Below are 16,957 nucleotides of genomic sequence, written 5' to 3'. Positions count from 1 at the left end.
CATATCTCTTACATTGTTCTAAGAGAGTACAGATCAGTGGAAATTAGGCTAGAAGGCTTTTATCAAAGTGGTATCTTTTATCATCTATGACCTTGGGGTAATTCTTTAATCTAAGTCTTAGTTATCTTTTCTATAAAATAGGAATTGCGATATGGCCTTGATGAACTCACAACTCTATGCTATGGAACAAATAAAAAAAATGTATATTAGGTACTGCATAAATAAGAAATAGAATAATAATAGTTCACCCATGGTATTTTATATTTTATAGGATGTATATATATAGATGTATATATGCATATGTATGTGCATATATATATGTGTACACATACATATTTACGTGCATTTATTGGAATGAACACATATGTGTATATATCTGTGTGTATGTATACATTGATCTTTACAGCAACTCTGTCAGTTAAATGTATGACAGATATGATAATTGAGACCTTAGAGAAAGTAAATAATTTATTAAAGATCATACACTAGAAAATGGCAGAACTTGAATTCAAACTCAAGTCTTCTAAGCCTATTCTTCATTCAACTCGACAATACAGTCTTCCTCCTTTTTCAGGAAGAATCCTATTGTTACTCAAATGCTCTACTGTCCTCATTTAGATTTCACAATCTAAAACTAATTTGTTAATGGAGCTGAACTTGTTTGGTAAATGAAGATAGTTTTGATTTTAAGATAAATCATTTTATCTCTGTGAATCTATTTGATCATTTGATATGTTATATATAATATACATATATTATACACATACATATGTACATTTATATTAGTATATATACACATATATAAATATACACTATAAATATATACATGTAGATAAAAATATGTCTATATCTATATATTATTCTCATTCTTCCTCTTGGGCTTTGGAAACATATTTCTTGAAACTTCATAGTATACACAATCTCTCTTGCTTTCCTATATTTTTATTTAATGTGCTGTCAAGATGAAGCTGTATAACTATTAAATTGATATAATAAGCTATTTTTAAAATAATTGAAAAGTACTATGATATAGTAGAGAAAGATTTGCTCTCCAGTAATGAATTGAACCAGCTATACCCAGTGAAAGAACTCTGGGAGATGACTATGAACCACTACATAGAATTCCCAATCACTCTATTTTTGTCCACCTGCATTTTTTATTTTCTTCACAGGCTAATTGTACACTATTTCAAAGTCCATTTATTTTTGTACAGCAAAATAACTGTTTGGAATGTATACATATATTATATTTAACTTATACTTTAACATATTTAACATGTATTGGTCAACCTGCCATCTGGGGGAAGGGGTGGGGGGAAGGAAGGGAAAAGTTGGAACAAAAGGTTTTGCAGTTGTCAGTGCTGAAAAATTACCTATGCATATATCTTGTAAATAAAAAAGCTATAATTAAAAAAAAATGAAAAAAAAAAAGATTTGCTCTCAAAACCAGGAAAACATAACTTGTAGAGAATTGCATTGATAGAAGTTCTCTCATGCAAGATTTCCTTATATTAATGAAATCACCAGCTTATTTCCTATCCCCTACCTTATTAATTGAAAACATTTTTAGAAAAAGTTTTAAAACATTATAAGACACTGAGCAAGCTGTATTTTAGTAAGAATCAAGTCCAAAAGGAAAAGAAGTATGCGAAACAGGGTCTTATCTCTGAGGGGAAAAACTTTATGAGTACAGCTTTCTGACCACAGCTGGGATAGCTTGGGATGGACAGAGAAATGGAAAGTGGAAAAATCAACAATCTTAGGAAGTGGTTACAGATCTCTAGGGCAGGATTAGGAGATAGAACAGGAAGTATTTATGTACCAAAGGAAGTCTTATGAAGGACTCTTACATTGATCATGGGGAATTCACTTAGTTTAACATCTATTGGAACATAAATTGTGTGATAATGAAAAAAACATTTCTGAAACTACACAAACACAAGGGAGTTCTTTTGGCAGCAACCTGGTTAGTGACCCCTTGAATACTAAATATTAAATCTATATATGATGTTGTGCAATTATAACCCCTCTTCAACTTTTAAAGAATTATTATCCTCCCAGGCTATGTGGAAAGGTATGTGTAGTCTTCCTTCATTACAAGGAAAAGTAGGTTTTGTTTCCTTGTTTTTTCTTTCCAGTCTTCATTATTTTGTCATCTCATGGGTAGATCTACAATATAAAATTTGAATGTACAATGTGAAGCATTAAAATTCCTTCAAAACTATCAAATAATACCATAATTCAGAATTTTGATCCTGGATTTGAACCAGAGTTATTACTTACAACACCTGTTCTTGTAGGCAAAGCAATCCAAAACTTCAATTAGCCATTTTCTTTGTTGTTGTTCTATGCGAAGTCAAATAATGATTTGAAAATCTGTCAAGATCAGTTCATGCACTAAATTAGCTGGCTGGGTGGTTAGAGTTATTTAGCCTCTATGAATCTGATTGATTAATTTAATAGCTGTATAAAACCCATTTGTGTTACTACTATTGTAAAAGGTAGATGTGACAATAACAAATTAATATAATGAATTAACCAAAATGTTGGAGCATAATATGTGCTGGATTTGGTGACATTAGACAAACTCAAATCCCATTTCTGATACTTATTGTCTGCCAGAGGTGTATTATTTTGCTTCTCACACTGTTTTCTTAATATTCAAAAGGGGATAATATTATTATTTTTCTAATAAGATTGTTTTTATAAACATTGTCTCAATTAACATAAATAATTTACTTTATGAACATGTCACAAATACATTTCAAAATTGTAATTCTTTTTTACCAATGGGTTACTTAGTTTTTGTCTTTCCCAGAGACTACCATAGTTTAGTATGGTTATTTTTAAAAGATTGAATATTTGGCATTTTAAAAGTATGTATATATGTAGCATAATTGTTTAATGCATCTCTCACTCAAAAGTGTTGTAATCACAAAAGACATTTAATTTTGATATTAGCAATATGAATGTGATATATGAACATAGCCAATATGATGCCATTGTCAGAACCTCAATATTACAATACACATAATTTAATGTTTAAAAATTTATAAAATTTTCACTTTTCTAAATATTGATTTGTATTATGGCTACAGTTAGTCTGCTCATTCATGGCCTCATCTCCTTCAAAGTCTTTTGTTCACTTGAGTTAGAATTTTTAATTTTTTTTTTATTCTATCATTTGTTTCTACATTTTCTAATATATAACTCTCTTCTTTTTTCTTAAACAGCCATCACTTCTACTAAAAAATAAAAATGGGAAGGGGTGAAAACTTCTGCAAAACTAACCAAAACATTGACTAAATAAGACATATGCAAAGATCTATATATTCATTCCTCTATAAAGGAAGCTGAGAAATACATTCTCAAAATTCTTTTAAGGACTCTCACTTCATCATTTTAATTTCACCGCAGTCAGCACCATTAGTTTTGCAGCTTTTGTTCTTTCTACTTATATTATTGTATTAGTGTAGATTGTTTTAATCTTTCTATTGGCTTCACTTTATATTAGCTCATGGGACTTTTAGCTATATTCATCATATCCACTTTTTATGCACAGTTAAATTTCATTACATTTATATGTTCAAGGACATTGGAGATCTATATCTACAAGGGAAAAGAAATTCCCCAATGTTTAGATAATAAAGCTGTGAGGCTGTGATTAAAAAGTTAATATCAAACCAATCCTAATGGAAAGATAAGAGGAACCATAGAAGGAGTAAGACTCCATGTATAATAGAGTTGAAGTAAGGACCTTGGACATTAAATTGCTGCCCCCCCTTGAGCAAGTTTGAAAGGAAAACCATTCATAAAAAGGCAGACACTAGAATGTTTTAAAGAGAAAGTAAAATCTGAGAAGGAGCAGAACCTCTGGCTCAAGGGTGAAAGTCAATACAATAGAATTTAATGCACAAAAGTGCTAGACATGTAACTTCATTTATCCATTTGCCAAAGTTTCTAGTTAGTTTCCAGTTCTTTGCTACCAAAATAGTGTTAACATAAATATTTTGTTGCAAATATATTTTTTATAATAATATAATTTTTATAATCTATATCCTTGAAGGATGACTCAAAATCACTTTTAGCAAAATTCCACATTTATGTCTAAAATGATTTGACCAATTTATGGTTTTTCCATTAGTAAATTACTGTATCTATCTTTCCATAGTTCCTGAGATACTAATCATTACTTATCTTTTAATATCTTGAGAAGGTTGTTGTAAGAAAAGCACTTTGAAAAATCTCAAAACACTATAGAAATGTGAGCTTTCATTAATAATTTCCATCTCACAAATTGTGGTGTAACAATACCCTAGTAGATCAATATATATACGATCTCATCAAAATAGGTATTCCCTCCAACGATGCATATTACAATACATGCACAATTGTCTATCCAGTGAACCTCTCATTCATGTCTTCCCATGAAATCACTACAGAGGATTTACCTGATATTCTGAAGAACATATTTATATTCTCTTAATAGTTTATGTATCCTAGTGAAGCACACATGTTGTTCATTTTCTTTGTTTTTTTTTCTTTCTCTCTCAGTCTCATAAAATAAGCAACTAGATATTTTTCTATTCACATATTTTTAAGAAAAATTTTTACTATGAACTTAATGATCATCTAAAAACACAAAGATCTAAAGATACTACCTAAAGGATTTTATTAGAAAGTATAAACTTTTATTATGTTTAGGTTATTTTAAAAAATATACATATATGTGTGTATGTTTACATATATATATGTATGTGTGTGTGTGTGTGTGTGTGTGTGTGTGTTTATATAGGCACATTTATTTGGATACCCTCTATATAATTTAGTAAGGTACTAAAAAATTCTTCAGTTGTGTTATGTCCCCTTCTGTACCTTTCTGTTTCCTCTGCATTTTAGATCAATATCCTATTGATATTTCTTTTTTGTATCTATCATTAATTACTATCATCTCCCTCTCCATTATTTCCCTAAATGGCAGAGTCCTTCTTACAAATATAGATATAGTTACTTTTCCAGCAAAATTCCTCACTTTTAGCGTGTTATCATCTACTTTCAATCTCTTCATAAATTACTTTTCTTTTTGGCTAATCCTTAATTTCAGTTCTTTGGAAATTGTAATACCCCCTGTTGTGAAGTCATACTTTATTACTGAAAGAATATTAGTGTTAAGAATATAGGCCTTTGTTTCAAGCAAAGGCTTGAGGGTTTTTAAAAGATCTGTGTAATTTTTAAAAACATCACCACTTTATCCTGTTTTATGTTGTGTCTTGTTCATCATCTATTTACAGTATATACTGTAAAGAGAATATACTCAGTATATACTCAGTGGTGTGTACTCACAGAAAAACCTATATAGGGTATCTGTCAAACAGAAAAATGGGAATTCATTATCCACTTGTTTTGTCCTTTATGAATAGTTAGGTGCAATTATTAAGAGATTATGGATATAACTTAGAAAGCTCTATAATAGTCTTGGACTTGATGTAATCAGCACAATGTAATTTGGAGAACTTTAGCATATACAGTTTTTCTCTTCAACTAGGACTCTGGGCTGGTCCTGTTCCATGACAATTTGGCAAGACCTAGAACAAGTATATATTTTCCAGTTTCATTTTGATTTCAATATTTATAATCTGAGGGTAAAAAACTAAAATTATCTCCACTGTTACTTCTTTTAAGATTTCTATATGAGCTATGACATATTAATGGGAGGTATGCTTTGTTGGAGGGAAGGCTTTAAAATAGTTCCTCACTCTATCAATCAAATGCTTTTTAATAATCAACACACTAAGTAGAAAGAATTGTAAAGATATGATCTATTGGACTATAGTTTCTGAAAGCTTTCTTCTCCCCTTTTATTGCTACTAGCATGTATTACCTCACTGTATTCATGGAAAGTTCTCATAATAATTTTGTACAGCAGGGATAATAAGCATTTGAGTTAGCAGTTAATAGTATTCTTTAGACTTGAAAATTGATCCCAAATTCATAAGTGTGCATGAACAAAATCAAGTGAAGATTAGATTGGTGAACCCATTGAATGCCATTTTTGAAGAAGTTAGATCAAACAAAATTGATAGTTTTATTAGTGTACCTCAAATTTTCCTGATAATGAGCTAAACTTACTCTCTTTTTTTTATAGTCAACACCTTTAACTTCTGTTGCAAAACAACGCCAAATCTTCAAGTCGCTTAGCAAATGATATTCTCTGCTAATTGTTGAAAAATGATTTTTTTTCTCACATCAAATATCAGGCTATTTCTTAACATTCCTATTACTGCTTTTCTTAGGTTGTTTCCCCTTCTGACTGATGTCTGCTCTTAAATATTTAGCATTTTATTCATATTCCCCAACAGTTAGTCATTGTCTAAAATTCCTGGCTGGCATCCATTAGTGGTCTTCTTAAATAATTGGTAATTAAATGTAAACATATTTAAGACTCCCTAAACTTGAGTTTTGCCTTTTGTCATCATTCCAAATCTAATTTGAATCTTGCCTTAATAGCCTCACTTCCTCTCAGGCACAAGCCCTCATTCAGTTCCTTTTTTTAGGTCTTTCTATCAGTACATGCCTCAAACCCTCACAGCAATATAACCAGCAGAGCTGGTCTTCACTCTTTCAATGAAAGGAGTTGTTTATTGGTTCTATACAGAAGATTTATGGATGAGAACTTGAAGTATGCAGTGGGCAAGGCAGAAATAAGAGAATAACATTACTGCCCATGAATGCAGGTGCTGTTTAAATTCTCCAATGATTTCCCCTCAAAGGCTACTCTCATGGATTCTTTCATATTCTGCATGTTTTGCTAAGTAGGTTTGGAGGATAACTTGCACAATAGCATCTCCCAGTCCAAATTCCCAAAAAATTCCTATTTTCACTTGGAGGATAGAGGAAGAAGAAAATTCTAAGGCTCAGAGTACAGATGGCACTTAACACAGCTGTTACAGTCAAGTGGAAATGAATGCAAAAGTTTTGTTTGCATGTTATGACCAAAATCCAGCTTCTAATTATATCCAGGTTGGAGAGTCTACAGTTTGTCAGCAGAATCCCAGGATTTCAGTTTATATCAATAACAGACTCTGATTTTCTACTATGCCTTTGGCAAAGTCCACTCCTTTTCCTTCAGCCTATGAGAAGGAAAATTTAACTTCTACCAGTTGATTGCCATACAATTACATGAAAACAGATGCCTATCATATTTATAGGAATAAAGTTTCCGAATTTTTTGAAAATGTGAGTAATGTAATCTGGTATAAGATGACATCTCAGTGTAGGCTATCATAAATGAGATCTTTTATAGGAGGTTGAATATTATCATAACATATAAAGTCCATAAAATTACTATATTAATTAATATTTGAACTGTCCTCAAAAGAAACAGGCTACCTCAGAATACAGCAAATGTCTCACATTAAAAGTTTTCAAATGGATGGCCACTTCTTAAAGATGTGTGCATGATTATATTTTAATTAAGTGTTCTACTAGTTGATTTATGTGGTTCCTTTTATGTCTTAAGTATATATTCTATATTTCACATTTTTGAAGATGAGTTAGAAAGCTAAGGACAGAGACTAGGAGCTATGTGTAAGATTCAGGAGTACTCTGGATAGGACCCTGAATCAAGGGCAATTGGATAAAGAATATTCACAAAATCTAACTTCAAAAGGAGAAAAATAAATAAAAGCCATTGGGAAGTGATTGAACATGTTTTTTTGTTTTGTTTTGTTTTTGGGTTTTTTTTTTTTTGTTTGTTTGTTTTTTGTTTTGTTTTGTTTTGTTTTGTTTTGTTTTTTGTAACCACTAAGGCTAGAAATGTGGTGGGCCATAGCCAAAGGAAGTCAGATGATCAGCTGAGCATAGTCCACCTAATGACAAAAGAGTTGCCTATGTTGACAACTGTTTAAAACTCACAACTCCTGAAGAAAAAAAATATTTTAGACAGCCTTCATAATTTTTGGCAATTGAGATTAAATGACTTGCCCAGAGTCACGCAGCTAGGAAGTGTTAAGTGTCTGAGGCCAAATTTGAACTCAGGTCCTCCTGACTTCAGGGTTGGTGCTCCTATCCACTGTGCCACCTAGCCCTAGCTGCCCCTAAAATGCTCTTTTTAATATTGAGGTCAAATATAACTTCCTAAGAAAATCAAATGCATATAAGAAATGGGATTTGAATCCATATCTTCCTAGTTCCAAATCCTGTTCTCTATCCAACAGATAAAAGCTTCTTGTCATAGTTTGTTAGAATATAATTATACTTCCATTATTATTTTATAATATGTCACAAATAAAGCTTAAATAGAAAACAAAGATAGTTTAATATATATAGGGTATTTGCTATTTTGTAGAATCACTTATAGTTTTCATATTATTATTATTATTAATAATAATAGGTTTGGTTCTAAATGTGAGGTATCCCAAGATGAGTTGTTATTGATGTTATTGCTGAACATAATTCTTTTATAGATGGTAATTTCAATCAATATTTTCATTTTATAATAGCTAAGAAATTTCACTTTTCAAAAATGTGCTATGAATAATTGTAACATTATTATGATTTTATTTGACAAATGAGAAAAGTCCTTATTCACTCAGAGAACATGATTTGATTTTCAGGTTCGAATTCAGATTGCCATGTACTATTAAAAGACAATTCAATTCATCATTCTTATTCAGAAGGAGTAAGGCTGAATGTATTCTACTTATCCATAGCCAATAGGATTCCCCATCCATTTATATTCACAAATACTTGTATCTCTAAAATAGTCCCTAAAACGAAATTAAAATTGTATTTGGTAGACCAGTTAACTAATTAATAAACAAGGCTTTACTTTTTCTTGGCAGCTAGGTAACACAGTGGACAGAATCCTAGGTCTGAGGTAGGGAAGAGCTGAGTTCAAATATGACTGCAAACACATAACAAGCTATGTAATTTTGGGCAAAATATTTAACATCTGTTTGTCTCATTTTCATGAACTGTAAAATGAGAATAATAATAGCAACTACCTCAGAAAATTATTGTAAAAATCAAAGGAGATATTTGTAGTTTTAAGCATAGTAAGTACAATATGAATTTTTATTAACTTTCCCTTACATTCCATTTCATTTGCACAGCAGAATTTTCTTAAATTGGGAAATATTTTTGAAAAAAAAAATATATATGAATATTTTCCACTTTTAAAATTATTTTATATATGTAGTCATTTGAATTGTTTGAACCAACACATGTATTGATTTATTTAGAGTACTCAGTTTTTACCTCCCAAAAAACAAACAAAAAAAAACTATACATATGCAAGCTTCTGGGGAAAATTTTATTAAAAAGTAATTCCTTCACCTTTATTACTATCAGAATGAAGAGTAGCAATTTCTTCTTTTCACTAAAACACCTTCAGAAGTACTTGGCAATAAAGAGCAAGTGGATTTTACAGAATTACAAAAATATCCTATACTCTGCCCCCATATTGTCATGCAACTGCCATTTTCTTTTTAAAAAGTTAATAAGTCTTATATTTTAATCTTTTATTTATAAATTTATATGTGACTGTCTATGAATATCATGTGTCTAAATCTAACAAAGGGATAGATACAATTTTTGATTAATTTTGTTATTTAATTTTTATTTATTTATTCTTTTTATAGATTTTTTTGAGGAGAGTTCTTTTTTTTTATTAAACTAAATACAACTTTTTTTAAAAAATAGAAAAGAAAGGGGAAAATTTCAAAAACAAATAAATACGACGTTGTCATATGTCCAGAAGAAGAACATCAGGGAGGACTCAAATATATAACAATAAAATTCCATTTCAAGAAAGCATATTTAGTTTTTCTTTCCTTTTTTTTTTTTTTTTTAGGGGGGACAAGGCAATTGGGGATAAATGACTTGCCCAGGGTCACACAGTTTGTAAGTATGAAGTATCTGAGGGGGGATTTGAACTCTGGTGCCCTTTACTTCGGTTCTAGTGCTCTGTCTAGCTTCTCCTCATACGTATTTTTAATAATAGAAGACATTATATTCATGACTGTCAGTCTTTTCTTTAATTCCTTATATGTTTTTCTTCTGCTCTCCTCTGTATAGTTTTTACTTTGTTCTTTTTTTTTTCCCCTTTCACATCATCTTCACCTCTCCCAAGCAGGCTACAATTAATCATGGATATACACAGTCCTTAACTTGCTTTGCTATTACTTAACCTTCCCCCACCCATGGATTCCTCTTTTATCTTCTACCCTCACCCTTCCCATTATTCTACACACTTTATTTCACTCCCATTAATCTAAATACCCTTCTCTAAGCCTATGCCATTCTATTCCCTCTCCCCTTATTTCTTTCTAGATTTTGGAGAGTGCTATATCTTTCATGATATACATCTATATCTATATATCTATATGTATTTATGTATATGTATTGTTCCTTATTTAGCCTATTTCTGATGTGAATAAATTTTCAAAACTGCAAGTCCTCCTTCCCTTTTAATGCCTCTGGGTTAGTTCTTCTTCAAATTCTGCATAATTGTTCATTTTGTGACTTCTACTCTTAGAGAATCTTCCGAGAATTATCTAAGTGATTTTCAGTTCTTGGTGGCACTCTGAAGTCAAGCATAAGAAGTTTTGTCACTCTTTGACTGTATAACCTTTCAAATCTGGCAAAGAAATATAATCATAGGATCAGGGAATTAGAATTGAAAGGGCCCTTAAAATTTATCCAGTCCAATTCATTCATTTCTCAGATGAGGAATCTGAGACATACAAAAAAATTAAGATAATTATTTTTTTTCAAAGTCACATACATAGTAAATGATAGAACCAGTACCTGATCCTTTGTACTATGACCTCTATTCCAGAGCTCATTCTAGTACTCTTGTCTCCCTGATGTCTTCCATTTTCCACATTACATGTGCCCAGTTCCTTCTATCTTCCCACATGTAACACAAATTAAAATCCTCTTTGGGTCTTGGTCACTCTTCTCTGGATGTGCTCTGGCTTGTCAATTTCCCTCTTTAGATGTGATGCCCAGAACTGAGCACAGTACTCCAAATGTCATCTGACCAGGGCAGAGTCCAGTTGTACTATTACTTTCATTGTTCTGGACACTATATTCTATTATCACAGACTAAAATTGCATTAGCATTAGCATTTTTGGCAGTAATATCACACTGTTGACTCATAGTAAGCATGCAATCAATTAAAATCCCAAGTCTTTTTCACATGTCTTCCCATCCTGTACTTGTGCAATTAATTTTCAAATCTGCATGCATGATTTAGCATTTATGCCTATTAAATTTCATCTTTACTTTGGATCATTATTCCAGTCAATTCAGATCTTTGGAGATTTTGATTTTGTTGTTCAAGATATTAACTATTCCTCCCAGTTGTCAGGATAATGTGAGACACTGTGGGATTGGGTAATAGAGGTAAATGCAGGTGTGGTTCTATGAAGAATTTTGGTGAGGGGAGAATAGAGACTTATTGTGGAGTCAGCTGTGGAAATTAAGTGATTGGGCTATTATTTGTAGGAGGAATTTAAATGGTGTAGAGAGTAGAAAAGGAGATGCTATACTAAAAGGCTTGATAAATAAAGAAGTTGGCTTTTTTTGTTTGTGTAGAGAGGATATAAAGTGCTATTTTGCTTGTGTCAAAAAAGTGCTTGAAAGGGGATGGTTAAGAGACTGAGAGGTATTGGAGTGAAATGCTTCCAATATCTGTTGTTTTCCCTATGCACTATAGCCATTGAGGTAAATGGGGTGTATTTATGGGTAACTCTTTCATTATGAATTCATGACTTGTGTTACTCTAGTTTCCCAGTGCAATGATTACTACAATTGGAAAAGAAAGAAAATCTCATAGAAGATGCCAGCTCCAGATTAAGATGATCTATCTAAATTATACCAGCTGAGCTTGCTTCTGGTTTCCTATCCCTAATATAAGATTTGGGGACTCCCTGATCCCTGATACTAGCTTTGTGTCAGTTACCTGCCAATTTGAAGAGTGGGCCAACTGTTTTTTCATATGATATTAATAATAGTTGGGTTTAGTTTACGGTTTGAAAAGCACTTTAATAAATTTAAAATTTCAATAAGACTTTTGGGACATGATGTTTTATCTCATTTTGTTCTCAGAATGTCATTAAGAGGTAAATAGTGTTGTTTTTTTTTTCTATTTTACAAATGTGGAAGCTGAGGAATTGATTTGTCCAAATCTAAAAGTATCTAAGACTGGATTTAAAACTCAGTTTTCCTTAACTCTAGATACAGAACACAATCCATTGTACCACCTATGTGTTTATCAAAATATAGACTAGAAAAGAATCTAGCAGAATGTCCTAAAACATAATGATCATTTATATTTATAAAGTAACTTAAAGTTTGTAACATGCTTGCTTCCATTTGTTCATTTGACCTTTACAATAATCTTATGAGGTAATTCCTATAGACATTATCATTACTCTTTTAAAGATAGCAACATAGAGGAAAAAGAGATTGAGAAATTAAAAATAAATAGCAAAAAGTAAGCATTATCTGAGGCAGGATTTGAACCCAGGGTTTACTGGCTTTAAGTCTCTCTATGCACTATATCATGGTAAAGACCCCCTCCATGTCCATATAAATCTTTTATGTTCTGTGTTATGTTATCTAATCAAGTCTAAATACACTTACATATATATGGTCATCTAGCTCTACTTCTCTATCTTGTCTCCAAGGATATAATGAAAAATTTCCTCAAATGCCTTACTGAAATTCAGATGCACTACATCTACAATATTTATCTAATGTATCATGATTTGTCAACTCATATATAACATATTAACTTTTTTTCTCATATGACATGGGCTTCTTACCCTCAAGGAAAAAATGAAAAAGACTTAAGTAGGAAATGATATTAGATAAGGAGGAAGGAGTTTCTTGAAATATTATCATTAGTCAAATTAACTATTTGCCCAAATCTTTCACGTCTATCTCACACTGAAAAAATAACTGGTATTTCCATGAGCACAAGGAAAGATATAAAAAACTTGGAAAGTTTCTTCTAGTTAAAAAGTGACATATAAAGAAAATCTGCATAAGAAAATAAAATTAAAATACCAGGAATGCTATGTGGTAGGTATATTTCATATTTTAAATAACAAATAAAACCCTTATTGGCAGCCAGAAAAAGACTGGATATAAATATAATCAAATATGATGGAATAACACAATAATTGTGTTATTGGATAAACAGCACTATTCCAAATTCATAAGAAAATGGAAAAACAAGGATAATATATTACAAAAAGTAAAAAGACTTGAGCCAAATAATATATCCTAATCTATTTCTAATCATCAATTTTAAAAAGATAGTAATAAGATAAAATGCCCTTAGAATCATTTCTATATGCACACAGACACAAAGACACATAGGGACAATGCTTCAAATCCATAATGCTTTCTTCTTGAATGAATTTTTTAAGAGTAAGGCTCAGTAGATATTACAGAGAAAATAAATAAGATCTAGAAATGATGATATCAAAATGAGATAGAAGATGGAACTCAAATCTGACATTTAAAAAGTTTAATTTTTATTAAGGGTGCAAAAAGAATAAATAAAGAATAAGTAAAGATATATTTAGTGAATCAAGGGAAAAATTTTGGATTAGATTGAAGGGAAGGGGAGGGAAATGAAGATGATGCTACCAAGAAAAACTTTGAAAAGAGTACAGTGAAAGAAAATCTTTTAAAACAGGGAATTTCTAGACATGCAGAGAACAAAAGTTTTGTAGAATGGGAAAAATAATAGTGAAAGGAATGGTAAATATATAGATAATACCAAAGGGAAAAAAATTTGTCACTTAAGTAAATTAAAATAATTTATGACATGACAGATAAATGGAAATGAGAGAGTAGACATAACCTAGGGAATAGACAACTATCAAAGCATTGCTAACAATGCTAATTACAAGACAGTATTCATTTAAAAGGGGAAAAAAATGGAAATCAATACCAAAATAAATAAATAAATTGAACAAAACATATCTATAAATTATGCCCTTAAATTACATGTGTTAAATTTTTTGATAAAATGAAATATAATAAAATGCAAAAAAATTCCTTAATTCTAATATACAAAAAATTATCTAAAATATATGCATGCAAAATGAATATGGACAAATAGAAATAAATTTATAATGATCAGGTTTTCTCTGCCTCTTACCCCCCCATCCAATTCCTAATTGCATTCATGCTATAAAAAAAGTAAAAACAAACATTTACAGTATCAAGAGAGATATATGATAAAAAGAAACATACAATGAACTGGTATCAATAATAAATGTATACATAAATTGGCAAAGCATCTTAATATATAAATATAAATGAAATATATGTGTAATGCTCATTAAGAATAAATATTAATATAAATGAAAACTTACTGAATTTCAAAAAGATACATAATAACATAAAAATTGTAGTAAACTTTAATTTTCCTATTATTGAGCTGGAAAAATCTAATGTAAAGATGAAGCAAAAAAGAAAATATAAACTTTCACAAACCAATGGAGAATTTAGAGGTGAACTATGCTTGACATCTTCTAAATGGGAGCAGTCAAGAATGTACAAATGCTAAGTTTTTAATGATGCTTTTGGAATATATTGTGTGGTACAAAACTTTGATATTATAAAAAATAGAAAAGATATAAATTTAAATGATTATTTCATAAACATAAAACAATAAAATAAAATAAGATACCAATATATTTTAAAAAGAAAAAAGATGAAGATATAAGTAGAAGTTGAATAATGACATTTTGGATAAATGTACAAAAGAAAAAATAGTAGGGAGAATAAATATTTATATGAAAGATAATAGTAAAAATTAAACAACATAATTTTCAAGTAGTTTTATGAAGAAAAATTGTCTCTGAAAATAGGCATTCGCTAAACAAAATGAATTAATAAACAATGTGAAATTTTAAAATCATAAAATTTACTGAATAAACAAACTCAAAATATGCACAAAAGACAAAATCTTAAAACTCATAGGAGAAATAGTTGAAAAGAGAAGCCCACCAAATTTATCTAAAATTAAATTAAGTTCATTATTTTAAAACATGTCAAAAATAATCTTAAACTCTTTTTTATTTATTTATTTTTTATTTACAAAACATATATGTGGATAATTTTTCAACATGGACACTTGCAAAATCTTCTGTTCCAACTTTTTCCCTCCATCCCTGCACCCCCTCCCCTAGATGGCAGATAGTCCAATACATGTTAAATATGTTAAAGTATATGTTAAATCTAATATATGTATACATATTTATATAGTTATCTTGCTGCATAAGAAAAATCTGATCTAGAAGAAGAGAAAAAAAGCCTGAGAAGGAAAATAAAAATACAAGCAAATGATAGCAGAAAGAGGGAAAATGCTATGTTGTGTTCCAAACTCATTTCTCTCTCTGAGTGCAGCTGATTCTACTAATTACTGAACAACTGGAACCGGTTTCAATCATCTTATTGTTGAAGAGAACCATGTCCATTGGAATTGATCATCATATAGTACTGTTGTTGAAATGCAGAATGATTTCTTGGTTCTGCTTATTTCACTTAGCATCAGTTCATGTAAGTCTCTCCAGGTCTTTCTGAAATCATCCTACTAGTTATTTCTTACAGAATAATAATATTACATAAAATTCATATATCATAATTTATTCAGCCATTCTCCAATTGACAAGACATCCATTCAATTTCCAGTTTCTAGCCACTACAAAAAGAACTGCCACAAACATTTTTGCACATGTGAGTCCCTTTCCCTTTTTTAAGATCTCTTTGAGATATAAGCCCAGTAATAACACTGTTGGATTCAAGGGTATACACAGTTTTATAACTTTTTGAGCATAGTTCCAATTTGCTCTCCAGAATGGTTGAATCCATTCACAACTTCACCAACAATGCACCAGTGTCTCAGTTTTCCCGCATTCCCTCCAAAATTTGTCATTCTTTTCTTGTCACCTTAGCCAATCTGACAGGTGTGTAGTGGTATTTAAGAGTTGTCTCAATTTGCATTTCTCTGATCAATAATGATTTGGAGCACCTTTTCATATGACTAGAAATAGTTTCAATTTCTTCATTTGAAAATTGTATTTTCATATTCTTTGACAATCTATCAATTAAATAATGGCTTGATTTCTTATAAATTTGAATCAATTCTCTATATATTTTGGAAATGAAGCCTTTATCAGAACCTTTGAATAGAAAAATGTTTTTCCAGTTTATTGCTTCCTTTCTAATATTGTCTGCATTAGTTTTGTTTGTACAAAAAAACTTTTTAACTTGAGATAATCAATTTTTTTTTTTTATTTTGTGATCAATAATGATCTCTAGCTCTTCTTTGGTCACAAATTCCTTCCTCCTCCACAAGTCTGAGAAGTAAACTATGCTATGTTCTTCTATTGTATTTATAATCTCATTCTTTATGTTTAAATCATGAACCCACTTTGACTTTATCTTGGTATATGGTGTTAAGTGTGGGTAAATGCCTAGATTCTACCATACTAGTTTCCAATTTTCCCAACAGTTTTTGTCAAATAGCAAATTCTTATGCCAAAAGTTGGGATCTTTGGGTTTGTCAAACACTAGATTGAAATAGTTATTGACTATTTTATCCTGTGAAACTAACCTATTCCACTTATCAACTAGTCTATTTCTTAGCTAGAATCAAATGATTTTGATGACCACTGCTTTATAATATAGTTTTAGATCTGGTACAAATAAGCCACCTTCATTTGATTACTTTTTCATTAGTTTCCTTGAAATTCTTGACCTTTTGGCTTCCAGATGAATTTTGTTATTATTTTTTTCTCGATCAGTAAAATAGTTTCTTAGGAGGTTGATTGCTATAGCACTAAACAAATAGATAAGCTTATGTACTATTGTCATCTTTCTTATATTCACTTGACCTATCCAAGAGCACTTAATATTTTTCCAGTT

At 30.5% G+C, this 16,957-nt stretch overlaps 1 long non-coding RNA gene across 1 annotated transcript in view; it reads left to right on the top strand.

Annotated features, from left to right (window-relative positions):
- LOC141541238 (uncharacterized) overlaps nt 1–16,957 on the top strand; it is a 65,587-nt gene that overhangs the window by 37,535 nt on the left and 11,095 nt on the right. Inside the window, exon 2 of the long non-coding RNA XR_012481704.1 lies at nt 9,854–9,903. This is a non-coding gene — a long non-coding RNA (uncharacterized LOC141541238). The remainder of the gene's footprint in view (nt 1–9,853; nt 9,904–16,957) is intronic.

Source organism: Sminthopsis crassicaudata, chromosome 4, assembly GCF_048593235.1.
Source record: "Sminthopsis crassicaudata isolate SCR6 chromosome 4, ASM4859323v1, whole genome shotgun sequence".
Taxonomy (NCBI): Eukaryota; Metazoa; Chordata; class Mammalia; order Dasyuromorphia; family Dasyuridae; genus Sminthopsis; species Sminthopsis crassicaudata.
This window is presented reverse-complemented; position numbering and strand designations above follow the sequence as displayed.